The 12,756-nt window shown below is 35.6% G+C and overlaps 1 long non-coding RNA gene across 3 annotated transcripts; it reads right to left on the bottom strand.

Annotated features, from left to right (window-relative positions):
- Positions 1–5,992: 5,992 nt before the first annotated feature.
- LOC311071583 lies at positions 5,993–11,107 on the bottom strand. Of its 3 annotated transcripts, none has more exons than XR_014603898.1 (13): positions 8,821–11,107; positions 8,545–8,700; positions 8,427–8,461; positions 8,232–8,345; positions 8,089–8,153; positions 7,549–7,645; positions 7,384–7,464; positions 7,214–7,290; positions 7,056–7,136; positions 6,868–6,967; positions 6,714–6,809; positions 6,520–6,616; positions 5,993–6,433 (listed from the first exon to the last, which is right to left on the bottom strand). It is a non-coding gene; the product is annotated as an uncharacterized lncRNA (long non-coding RNA). The 3 variants fall into 3 exon arrangements; XR_014603899.1 differs by having other exon boundaries at positions 6,714–6,794; XR_014603900.1 differs by lacking the exon at positions 8,089–8,153 and having other exon boundaries at positions 6,714–6,794.
- Positions 11,108–12,756: the final 1,649 nt, after the last annotated feature.

Here is a 12,756-nt window from a genome sequence, read left to right as displayed (position 1 = left end):
GAGCCGCATAAAAGTACTGTCCCCGATTTTTTTTATTCTTCTCTGATCAAAAGTTATGACGTCGCAAACTTAACGAGGTCGACCCAAAATTGGTTCAGAAGCTATAGCTCGGCCAAACTTTGATCAATCGAAACGAAAATTGGTACACTTCATCGGAAGCATGATCTGAGGTTCCATGCCAAAGTTGGGAACAGCGCCACCTACGGGTCATGAGATATGGAAAATGCATATTTTGGCCAATAACTTATGAACAGTTTGTCAGAAAATTATAAACTTGGTGTCTATCGATTCCTTGGGTCATGACAAATCCGTGGATATCGATTTTGCCATGATGGGATGTACCACGTGTCCGCCATTTTGAATGATGTCATAATTTGCAATATCTTTTAAACTATTTGAAATTTCTTCACCAAATTTGGTATGGATCATCATTAGCATGGCCCGAAGGTACCTGAGAAATTTGATCACAGCGCCACCTAGTGTTCCAGAGATATCATTGTTTTTTGAAAAAACGCTTATAACTTTTGCTAACATTGCTTGAAATTTGATTTCTTTATGTCAATATATTCCTTGGCTTATGCCGATTTCAACGATATCTCATATGTTATTTTTCAACAATGTGACTGGCCGCCATATTGGAGCGAATGTAAAACAGTTTTTTCGCTACTCCTCCTTCAAAATTGGTCTAATTTTGTCCAAATATGTACTCAAATGATCTTCGGACTGAGCCGCATAAAAGTACTGTCCCCGATTTTTTTGCTCTACTGGAAAAAAAAAGTTATGATGTCGCAAACTTAACGAGGTCGACCCATAATTGGTTCAGAGGCTGTAACTTGTGAACAGTTTGTCACAAAATCATAAAATTGGTCTCTATCGATTCCTTGCGTCATGTCGAATCCGAGGATATCTTTTTTGCCAGGATTGGATGTACCACGTCATCATAAGCCATAAGCTACATCAGCATTAAGATAGCTTAGCATGCTAATCTGGTTAACTTGCTTTTGTGTGCTCATTCTTACACTGAAGCCTCTCATCTGAAGTTTGTGATTGTACATCCTCTGAGTGGTGCAGTCTGCTAAACCATGTGCTTCTAATCCTGAGCCGTTCTGGTTGTAGGTTCGAACCCTGTGTTGGATGAGTATAAAAATTGTGTTGATTCCTGTTTTGTTCAGGCATTTTTCTAATCTATTGCGCTAATGCTGCTTGTTTTGATTTCATCCATAAGTACTTCTGAACCTATCTGTTCTTCATGTACATTCTATTTCTGCTCTTTTTGCTCTTCTGGCTCCACATTGGCTAACCATAAGTTACATTAGCATTAAGATATCTTAGCATGCTTAACTGGTTGAGATGCTAAGTAATTCTTTTGTGTGCTTATTGTGTGCTCATTCTTAATCTGAAGCCTCTCCTCTGCAGCTTAAGCGTAAAATGCTAAACCATGTGCCATGAGCCCAAACCATTGTGTTACAGACATAGTGTCTTTCTGAAAAGTAACTCATTAGAATATGATATGTGGCACATTCATATAAAGATTAACGCTTGACTTGATTTATTGAACTTTGGCATCTTGGTAAAAATGTAAAAAAAAAACAGTTTTCCCAATGGTACTACTAGATGAGTAACAGTCACATCACCCAGAGGTTGTGAGTTCGAGTCCTGTCCAACTTCATAAAATGGTTTCTGTATTTTCCAGTTAAGTATTTTTTTAATCTTTCTTCTGGGATTAGAAACATTGTTTATTCTATGTTGAGTCTCACCTGAAGTCTTGAGTATTCAGAAAGTTTTGTGATCAAAAATGATTTCTATAGCAGTCCTTGACAATCTACTATTCTTGCAATGTAAGCATTTTCTTCATATTAATACTTTTTGCCTTTATGTGTTCATTCTCATGTCAATTTCCTTTTATGCATTGTGTGTAGTGAGCTAGAGAGTAGAAGGGTGTGATTTGATGTTGTCATGGTCTAAGTAAACCTATTTTTTTTTAATTAAGCTGGCTTTTATAAATTAAGTTAACTACATAAACTATTATACATGCATTTGTTTGGTTTAAAGCTTTAAGTATTGTTAAAGTTAAAATTAACATTCAGGTTGGACAACGTTTTAACTATTGTCCTGAAGACACTTACTAATTTTAGTATTTCAAAACAATAAAAATTCTTATTATTAGGGGCCAAGCCCCGAAGGGGCTATGGCACCTATTGTATCTGTTAGTTTTCTTATTAGGGGCCAAGCCCCGAAGGGGCTATGGCACCTATTGTATCTGTTAGTTTTCTTATTATTATTAGGGGCCAAGCCCCGAAGGGGCTATGGCACCTATTGTATCTGTTAGTTTTCTTATTATTATTAGGGGCCAAGCCCCGAAGGGGCTATGGCACCTATTGTATCTGTTAGTTTTCTTATTATTAGGGGCCAAGCCCCGAAGGGGCTATGGCACCTATTGTATCTGTTAGTTTTCTTATTATTATTAGGGGCCAAGCCCCGAAGGGGCTATGGCACCTATTGTATCTGTTAGTTTTCTTATTATTATTAGGGGCCAAGCCCCGAAGGGGCTATGGCACCTATTGTATCTGTTAGTTTTCTTATTATTATTAGGGGCCAAGCCCCGAAGGGGCTATGGCACCTATTGTATCTGTTAGTTTTCTTATTATTATTAGGGGCCAAGCCCCGAAGGGGCTATGGCACCTATTGTATCTGTTAGTTTTCTTATTATTAGGGGCCAAGCCCCGAAGGGGCTATGGCACCTATTGTATCTGTTAGTTTTCTTATTATTTAGGGGCCAAGCCCCGAAGGGGCTATGGCACCTATTGTATCTGTTAGTTTTCTTATTATTATTAGGGGCCAAGCCCCGAAGGGGCTATGGCACCTATTGTATCTGTTAGTTTTCTTATTAGGGGCCAAGCCCCGAAGGGGCTATGGCACCTATTGTATCTGTTAGTTTTCTTATTATTATTAGGGGCCAAGCCCCGAAGGGGCTATGGCACCTATTGTATCTGTTAGTTTTTAGGGGCCAAGCCCCGAAGGGGCTATGGCACCTATTGTATCTGTTAGTTTTCTTATTATTATTAGGGGCCAAGCCCCGAAGGGGCTATGGCACCTATTGTATCTGTTAGTTTTCTTATTAGGGGCCAAGCCCCGAAGGGGCTATGGCACCTATTGTATCTGTTAGTTTTCTTATTATTATTAGGGGCCAAGCCCCGAAGGGGCTATGGCACCTATTGTATCTGTTAGTTTTCTTATTATTATTATTATTATTATTCTTCTTCCTCCTCTTGAAGTCTATGGCAGCCCTATGAACCATACATAGGAAAATGATGAAATTTGGCACACTTGTAGTGATGGTAATGAAAAGTAATTGTAGCAATTTTTGAGTCTCTAGGTCCAACTCTATAGCGCCACCAGCAGTTCAAAAATTCAACATTGAAATGGTTATAACTTTTGAACCCTTTGATCTAGAAAAATGAAACTTAGTACACCTGATTCATCTCATCATGCTGATTAGAACCAATATCTTACATTAAGACTCCGCCCATTACAGTAGTGGCCATTTTGAAAAGTACAGTATGCAGTTTTTTTGCTACTCCTCCTTCAAAATTGGTCTAATTTTGTCCAAACATGTACTCAAATGATCTTCGGACTGAGCCGCATAAAAGTACTGTCCCCGATTTTTTTTATTCTTCTCTGATCAAAAGTTATGACGTCGCAAACTTAACGAGGTCGACCCAAAATTGGTTCAGAAGCTATAGCTCGGCCAAACTTTGATCAATCGAAACGAAAATTGGTACACTTCATCGGAAGCATGATCTGAGGTTCCATGCCAAAGTTGGGAACAGCGCCACCTACGGGTCATGAGATATGGAAAATGCATATTTTGGCCAATAACTTATGAACAGTTTGTCAGAAAATTATAAACTTGGTGTCTATCGATTCCTTGGGTCATGACAAATCCGTGGATATCGATTTTGCCATAATGGGATGTACCACGTGTCCGCCATTTTGAATGATGTCATAATTTGCAATATCTTTTAAACTATTTGAAATTTCTTCACCAAATTTGGTATGGATCATCATTAGCATGGCCCGAAGGTACATGAGAAGTTTGATCACAGCGCCACCTAGTGTTCCAGAGATATCATTGTTTTTTGAAAAAACACTTATAACTTTTGCCAACATTGCTTGAAATTTGATTTCTTTATGTCAATATATTCCTTGGCTTATGCCGATTTCAACGATATCTCATATGTTATTTTTCAACAATGTGACTGGCCGCCATATTGGAGCGAATGTAAAACAGTTTTTTCGCTACTCCTCCTTCAAAATTGGTCTAATTTTGTCCAAATATGTACTCAAATGATCTTCGGACTGAGCCGCATAAAAGTACTGTCCCCGATTTTTTTGCTCTACTGGAAAAAAAAAGTTATGATGTCGCAAACTTAACGAGGTCGACCCATAATTGGTTCAGAGGCTGTAACTTGTGAACAGTTTGTCACAAAATCATAAAATTGGTCTCTATCGATTCCTTGCGTCATGTCGAATCCGAGGATATCTTTTTTGCCAGGATTGGATGTACCACGTCATCATAAGCCATAAGCTACATCAGCATTAAGATAGCTTAGCATGCTAATCTGGTTAACTTGCTTTTGTGTGCTCATTCTTACACTGAAGCCTCTCATCTGAAGTTTGTGATTGTACATCCTCTGAGTGGTGCAGTCTGCTAAACCATGTGCTTCTAATCCTGAGCCGTTCTGGTTGTAGGTTCGAACCCTGTGTTGGATGAGTATAAAAATTGTGTTGATTCCTGTTTTGTTCAGGCATTTTTCTAATCTATTGCGCTAATGCTGCTTGTTTTGATTTCATCCATAAGTACTTCTGAACCTATCTGTTCTTCATGTACATTCTATTTCTGCTCTTTTTGCTCTTCTGGCTCCACATTGGCTAACCATAAGTTACATTAGCATTAAGATATCTTAGCATGCTTAACTGGTTGAGATGCTAAGTAATTCTTTTGTGTGCTTATTGTGTGCTCATTCTTAATCTGAAGCCTCTCCTCTGCAGCTTAAGCGTAAAATGCTAAACCATGTGCCATGAGCCCAAACCATTGTGTTACAGACATAGTGTCTTTCTGAAAAGTAACTCATTAGAATATGATATGTGGCACATTCATATAAAGATTAACGCTTGACTTGATTTATTGAACTTTGGCATCTTGGTAAAAATGTAAAAAAAAAACAGTTTTCCCAATGGTACTACTAGATGAGTAACAGTCACATCACCCAGAGGTTGTGAGTTCGAGTCCTGTCCAACTTCATAAAATGGTTTCTGTATTTTCCAGTTAAGTATTTTTTTAATCTTTCTTCTGGGATTAGAAACATTGTTTATTCTATGTTGAGTCTCACCTGAAGTCTTGAGTATTCAGAAAGTTTTGTGATCAAAAATGATTTCTATAGCAGTCCTTGACAATCTACTATTCTTGCAATGTAAGCATTTTCTTCATATTAATACTTTTTGCCTTTATGTGTTCATTCTCATGTCAATTTCCTTTTATGCATTGTGTGTAGTGAGCTAGAGAGTAGAAGGGTGTGATTTGATGTTGTCATGGTCTAAGTAAACCTATTTTTTTTTAATTAAGCTGGCTTTTATAAATTAAGTTAACTACATAAACTATTATACATGCATTTGTTTGGTTTAAAGCTTTAAGTATTGTTAAAGTTAAAATTAACATTCAGGTTGGACAACGTTTTAACTATTGTCCTGAAGACACTTACTAATTTTAGTATTTCAAAACAATAAAAACAACTGTTAAATAATAGCATACTACAAATTAAATGAAAATTATGTAAATGCTCTATCCACTAAGCTGTTTTATGATGCACTTTTTGTAAAAGACACCAAGTTTGTGTAGAATCAATTCATATACTAAATATAGTCTATATCCATTTAGTACAAGTAGAAAATCACTGACAGTAAAGTGAAGTAAATGGCTACAGAGACAAAGTATATTTCAATCATTTTATTAAAAAGAATCTTTATTACATATTTATCTTGAACATGTGCCTTAATACCCCAGTGAGCAAGCCAAAAGGCGACAGTGGCAAGAAAAACTCCCTTAGTAGGGTGGAACATCTTGGATCAAAGGGTGGAGCATAATAGTAGGGTGGAACATCTTGGATCAAAGGGTGGAGCATAATCAGCAGAGTGGTAAAGGAAGAAACCTTGGGAGGAACCAGACTCAGCCGGGGCAGGCCATCCTCTTTTGGCTGGCACATATTAAGTAACTGTACATAGGCCAAATATAATACAAGCCATCCATTCAACATTGTTACTGTGGAGATGTATTCAGTAGTAAAATAAATTAATTGACTGCCTGCATACGTTTAAAGTTCTTTCAGAACATTTTCTGAATTGATAGTTGACAAGACTGTTGTTGTCACTATTGCTAGAGGGGAAAAGCAATAAAGTTATCAAAAATCACAAAATTATATGTTTTCAGTAACACGTTTGAATATATTCATTGTATATTACCTTTTTTAATCAGTTGTATAATTTACAGAAGTTCATGCAGTAGAAAATCTTGCGATTGGTATATGGGAGGAAGTTATGACTTGTGCGTTTCAGATATCTGCAAAGTTTACATGCGTTTAACAAACTGCTTGGTGAAAGTAAAAGGTTTACACAAAAAACATAGCCATCAATGTAGAAAATGTCTGTTAGCTTACCTTTTTTCAGTAGTGAAAAATTGTTTATGGAGTTTATGGACCTCAGAATATCAACAGTGGTTTTTGAGTTGTTGCACAAATCTGAAAGTAGATTAACTAGGGCTTGAATGAAAGCGTTTCAATTTCAATTTTGCAGACATGCAATGAAATATACCTTTTTTATCAGCTGTGGGCTTCTTTATAGGAGTTCATGGATCAGAAAATCTTGTGATGAGTACATGGAGGAAGTTATGACTTCAGTGTGTTTCAGAAATCTGAAAATATTACATTCATTAAATGCTCCAAGTGAAGTCTTCACATAAAATATTTTGCAGCTAACATAGACATTGTATGTTAACTTACATTTTTGTTGGTAGTGGACATTTGTACAAGGGTTTGTGGACTTCAGAATATCAACAGTGGTTATTGAGTTGCTGCACAAATCTGAAAGTGTACCATTAGTAGATTAATCAGTGCTTGTATAAAAGTCAACAACTTAAATTTACTTCAATAAAATGTACCGTTTTATCAGTTGTGAACTTCTTTATAAAAGTTAATGAAGCAGATAATCTTGAGATGGGTATATGGAGGAAGTTATCTGCAAAGATGACAAGCATTGAACAAACTGCTTGGTGAAAGTAAAGGGTTAACAAACATTTTCTTCTTAATGGCAATGTTTTTGTTAGCTTACCTTTTTGTCAGTAGTGAAAATTTGTATAAGAGTTTATGGACCTCAGAATATCAACAGTGGTTATTGAGTTGTTGCACAAATCTGAAAGTGTACCAATAGTAGATTAATCAGGGTTTGAATGAAAGCGTTTCAATTTAAATTATGCAGACATACAATGAAATATACCTTTTTATCAGCTGTGGACTTCTTTATAGGAGTTCATGGAGCAGATAATCTTGTGATGGGTATATGGGAAATTATGACTTCAGTGAATTTCAGAAATCTGCAAATATTACATTCATTCAACAAAGTGCAATAAGTGAAGTCTTCGCATTAAACATTTTGCAACTAACATAGACATGGTCTGTTAGTTTGTATATGGGGACATTTGACATTTGTATAGGGGTTTGTGGACTTCAAAATAACAACAGTAGTTATTGAGTTGCTGCACAAATCTGAAAGTGTACCATTAGTAGATTAATCAGTGCTTGTATAAATGTCCACAACTTAAATTTTCTTCAATCAAACCTACCATCTTAATAGTTGTACGATTCTTTATAAAAGTTAATGGTGCAGATAATCTTGTGATGGATATATGGAGAAAGTTAGGACTTTGGTGAATTTCAGAAATCTGAAAACATTACATTCATTGAACAAAGTGCAATAAGTGAAGTCTTTACATTAAAAACATTTCGCAACTAACATACACATGGTCTGTTAGCTTACCGTCATTTGTATAGGGATATGTGGACTTCAAAATATCAACAGTAGTTATTGAGTTTCTGTACAAACTTGAAAGTGTACAATTAGTAGATTAATCAGTGCTTGTATAAATGTCAACAACTTAAATGTACTTCAATAAAACTTACTGTTATATCACTTGTGCACTTCTTTATAAAAGTTCATGGAGCAGAGAATTTTGTGGAGCAGAGAATCTTGTGATGGGTATATGGAGGACGTTATGACTTCAGTGTTTCAGAAATCTAAAAAAATACATTTGTTGAACTGCTGAAGTGAAGACTTAACAATATTTTGCTACTAATGTAGACACTATGTTAGCTTACCTTTTTGTCAGTAGTGGACATTGCAGTCTATAAATCTGAAATTATATTGTTAGTTGATGTAGTGCCTTAAATATTTTCTTTTTAAACTATTAAAATGTACATAATCATGTCAACTTACCTTTTTATGTGAAGTTTTCTAGATCTTTTTTAGATGTTTTCTTGAAATCCTATTAACTTAATTGCATTTTATAAGACAACTGTAGGAATGCAGGCAGTCTTTGTGGATGCTTCCTATGCTGATTGGAAGCATCCAGTGTTGTTTGGATGGCTTAGACTAGGGCAGAAATTAGATCAAAAACAATTTTTCAACTAAAAACCAGAGACATTGTCTTAAAAAGATCAAGACAAATCAGATACACAAATTGAACAAATGAAATGCATAAACAACAAAAACCTTGACTGGATGTAGCTTTGGAGCTCCAGAAAGAAGAGCAATTATGGGAGGTGCTGGGTTGTGCCCGATGAACAATGGATAGAACTTGGTATGGAATGGTCAGGACTGTATGGACCTTGAAATCTCAAGATGTGTGTCACATGGTATGGACAAAAAAAGAATAGACAGTGCAGTTATATACATTTCTTAGTTCAGCGTGCTGCATAAATCAGACATATTACCTTACATGACCAAACCTTTCTTGATAAAATACTAGTGGACTTGCAGAAATTACAACAGAAATAATTTTCTGAACACTTTAACTGTCATCGTCCCGTATGCAGATATACACTGTCCCGTTTACTCTAAAAAGTAGGATATGCATATTATCCCCTAATATATAATATTATCTTTTATATTGCCTTTTTTTTATTACATCACATATTTTAGTAGTTATCATAAATTAGGTATCATTTGAAAGCTTATGATCTCAGAATTCATCCTGTGAAAACGGTTTTGAAATTGGACATTGTGTTACCATAGAAATGGTACTCTAAATTATTTTATCAGGCTCCTCCACTTTTGGGCGTCATGTTTCATAATTTATGATAAAAATATTTTCTAATCTTGAGAAAACACATTGTCAGAAAGGTCTGAGCCTCAAGGTTCCATATTTTGTGACAGAAGTGATATTTGGACAGAAATTTATTAATTTGTTATGGTAGAATGCATACAGTTAAATTCAATGGAATTCAATGACACCCAGTGGCTATTTTTGGTAATACGCGTAAACATCTCATGGGAACTTAAATTTTTTTGATATCCAACTTCAAATTTGGAACACAACTTGGTTACATATGGCTTTGATTTATAGTAATTGTTTTGTAAAACATTTAGTAATATATATATATATATATATTATATAAAAGAAAAATATTTAATAATATTTGATTTAATGTAAAATTAAACTTCAATAACTGCTTTCATTTCAGTAATAATCTGCTATTTTCTCCCTTTAAGACCAACTTGGGTCTATACTCCAAAACATTCTTGAATTACAACCACTTAAGCTTGAATAGTGCATTTTAATGTCCATTCTCAAAAAGGGGGGTGACAGGTAAGGGGTTAAGGCGAGACACTAAAGGGGAATAGGGTAAAATTTTAAAATAATAGATATCACCATGAAACTTCCTCAGTTGATTACTTAAAGTATATAAAAAAATGTATTACAAGTTTTAGAAATTTGTATGTTTAATTATGCAAATTAGGCATCATGTCACTAAATATGCACGATTTTGTATATATTTTCAGTAGATAGATCTGAACATATGATAAAGCCAGGTGCAAAATTATTTTTTCATTTGGTTTACACAAAAGATGAAAATAAAAACTTAGAGGGATTTCAGGATGCTTTCATTAACTAGGGAATCAAAATATACTGTCCATGGCCATAAAAAAAATAAATTTTCGCCATATTTTTTTATTAAAATGTCACATAAATCAGGCCAGGAATGATTTATTAACAAATCCCTCTGAAAATATCTTCAGAATACTGCTAAGTGTATAACTGGAAAGTTTGGTGTACATAGGTGCTACATAAGCGGAGAGGTTTCTACTGGAGAATGACAATAAAATACAAAAACTAATTTTGAGAAAACGGCAGTTAAAGATTTAATAGTTCTAAATGAGATTTCTTCGTTAGCTTTAAATCCCCCTTTGGACATTCACGATTGATTACTGATAGAAAGAAAATGCCCATATTTGGTTTACATGGCATTGTGCAGGAGACTCAAAGCTTTACAACTATCCCGGTCATGACAGACTTCAGTGAACAGACAGATCTCAGCATGTCATGTTGGAATACTAACTTCCTGGTAAATTCGGGAGAAACTTACTGCCGCAAGTAAACAAAATGTAATAAAATAAACATCTTCATTTTCAATGTTTTCTTTATAGCAGCTTGAAATAATACTTATTGAATTAGTAAACTAGCCCAAAATCTCAAAACTGACCACTGCATGAAAAATCGATGTTTTTGTCTGCTGTGTCTCACCTTAATGATATGATTTGAAATAAATGGTCTAATAACGTACCGTTTTCACTTGTGAACTTGAACAGACCTCCATGGACCTCAGATTAATTGTAGCATGGTAGGGGCACATAAAAGAAAAATGCAGTTATACAGTCTTCATTATGTGCCAGAAATGTCAATTACTTTACTGAAACTAGTAGCAATTGTTATTGTCAGAATAACAATTCTTCTTCTTCCCAATGGAAGTCTATGGCAGCCCTATGAACCGTAAATAGGAAAATGATGAAATTTGGCACACTTGTAGTGATGGCCATGATTAGTAAATGTAGCAATTTTTGAGTCACTAGGACCAACTCTATAGCGCCACCAGCAGTTCAAAAATTCAACATTGAAATGGTTATAACTTTTGAACCCTTTGATCTAGAAAAATGAAACTTAGTACACCTGATTCATCTCATCATGCTGATCAGAACCAATATCTTACATTAAGACTCCGCCCATTACAGTAGTGGCCATTTTGAAAAGTACAGTATGCAGTTTTTTTGCTACTCCTCCTTCAAAATTGGTCTAATTTTGTCCAAACATGTGCTCAAATGATCTTCGGACTGAGCCGCATAAAAGTACTGTCCCCGATTTTTTTTATTCTTCTCTGATCAAAAGTTATGACGTCGCAAAGTTAACAAGGTCGACCTAAAATTGGTTCAGCGGCTGTATCTCGGCCAAACTTTGATCAATCGAAACGAAAATTGGTACACTTCATCGGAAGCATGATCTGAGGTTCCATGCCAAAGTTGGGAACAGCGCCACCTACGGGTCATGAGATATGGAAAATGCATATTTTGGCCAATAACTTGTGAACGGTTTGTCAGAAAATTATAAACTTGGTGTCTATCGATTCCTTGGGTCATGATGAATCCGTGGATATTGATTTTGCCATGATGGGATGTACCACGTGTCCGCCATTTTGAATTTTGTCATAATTTGCAATATCTTTTAAACTATTTGAAATTTCTTCACCAAATTTGGTATGGATCGTCATTAGCATGGCCCGAAGGTACCTGAGAAGTTTGATCACAGCGCCACCTAGTGTTCCAGAGATATCATTGTTTTTTGAAAAAACGCTTATAACTTTTGCTAACATTGCTTGAAATTTGATTTCTTTATGGCAATATATTCCTTGGCTTATGCCGATTTCAACGATATCTCATATGTTATTTTTCAACAATGTTACTGACCGCCATATTGGAGTGAATGTAAAACAGTTTTTTCGCTACTCCTCCTTCAAAATTGGTCTAATTTTGTCCAAACATGTGCTCAAATGATCTTCGGACTGAGCCGCATAAAAGTACTGTCCCCGATTTTTTTGCTATACTGGAAAAAAAAAAGTTATGATGTCGCAAACTTAATGAGGTCGACCCATAATTGGTTCAGAGGCTGTAACTTGTGAACAGTTTGTCACAAAATCATAAAATTGGTGTCTATCGATTCCTTGCGTCATGTCGAATCCGAGGATATCTATTTTGCCAGGATTGGATGTACCATGTTATAAGCTACATTAGCATTAAGATAGCTTAGCATGCTAATCTGGTTAACTTGCTTTTGTGTGCTCATTCTTACACTGAAGCCTCTCCTCTGAAGGTTGTGATTATACGTCCTCTGAGTGGTGCAATCTGCTAAACCATGAATCTAAAATCCTGAGCCATTCTGGTTGTGGGTTCGAGTCCCATGTGGGATGACTTTAAAGTTGTCATTTAAATTCCTTCCGGCTCTGCACTGCTGTTGGTGCTTAAATGCTCGCTGTGCTTCATTTACATTTATATTTAATTTCTGCTGTTTTTGTTCTTGCGGCTCTGCACTGCTGTTGGTGCTTAAATGCTTGCTGCGCTGCTGTGCTTGATGTACATTTACATGTATATTCAATTTCT

Source organism: Abramis brama, assembly GCF_963993115.1.
Source record: "Abramis brama genome assembly, chromosome: 20".
Classification (NCBI taxonomy): Eukaryota; Metazoa; Chordata; class Actinopteri; order Cypriniformes; family Leuciscidae; genus Abramis; species Abramis brama.
The sequence above is the reverse complement of the archived record's forward strand: the minus strand, read 5'-3'. Positions and strand labels throughout refer to the sequence as shown.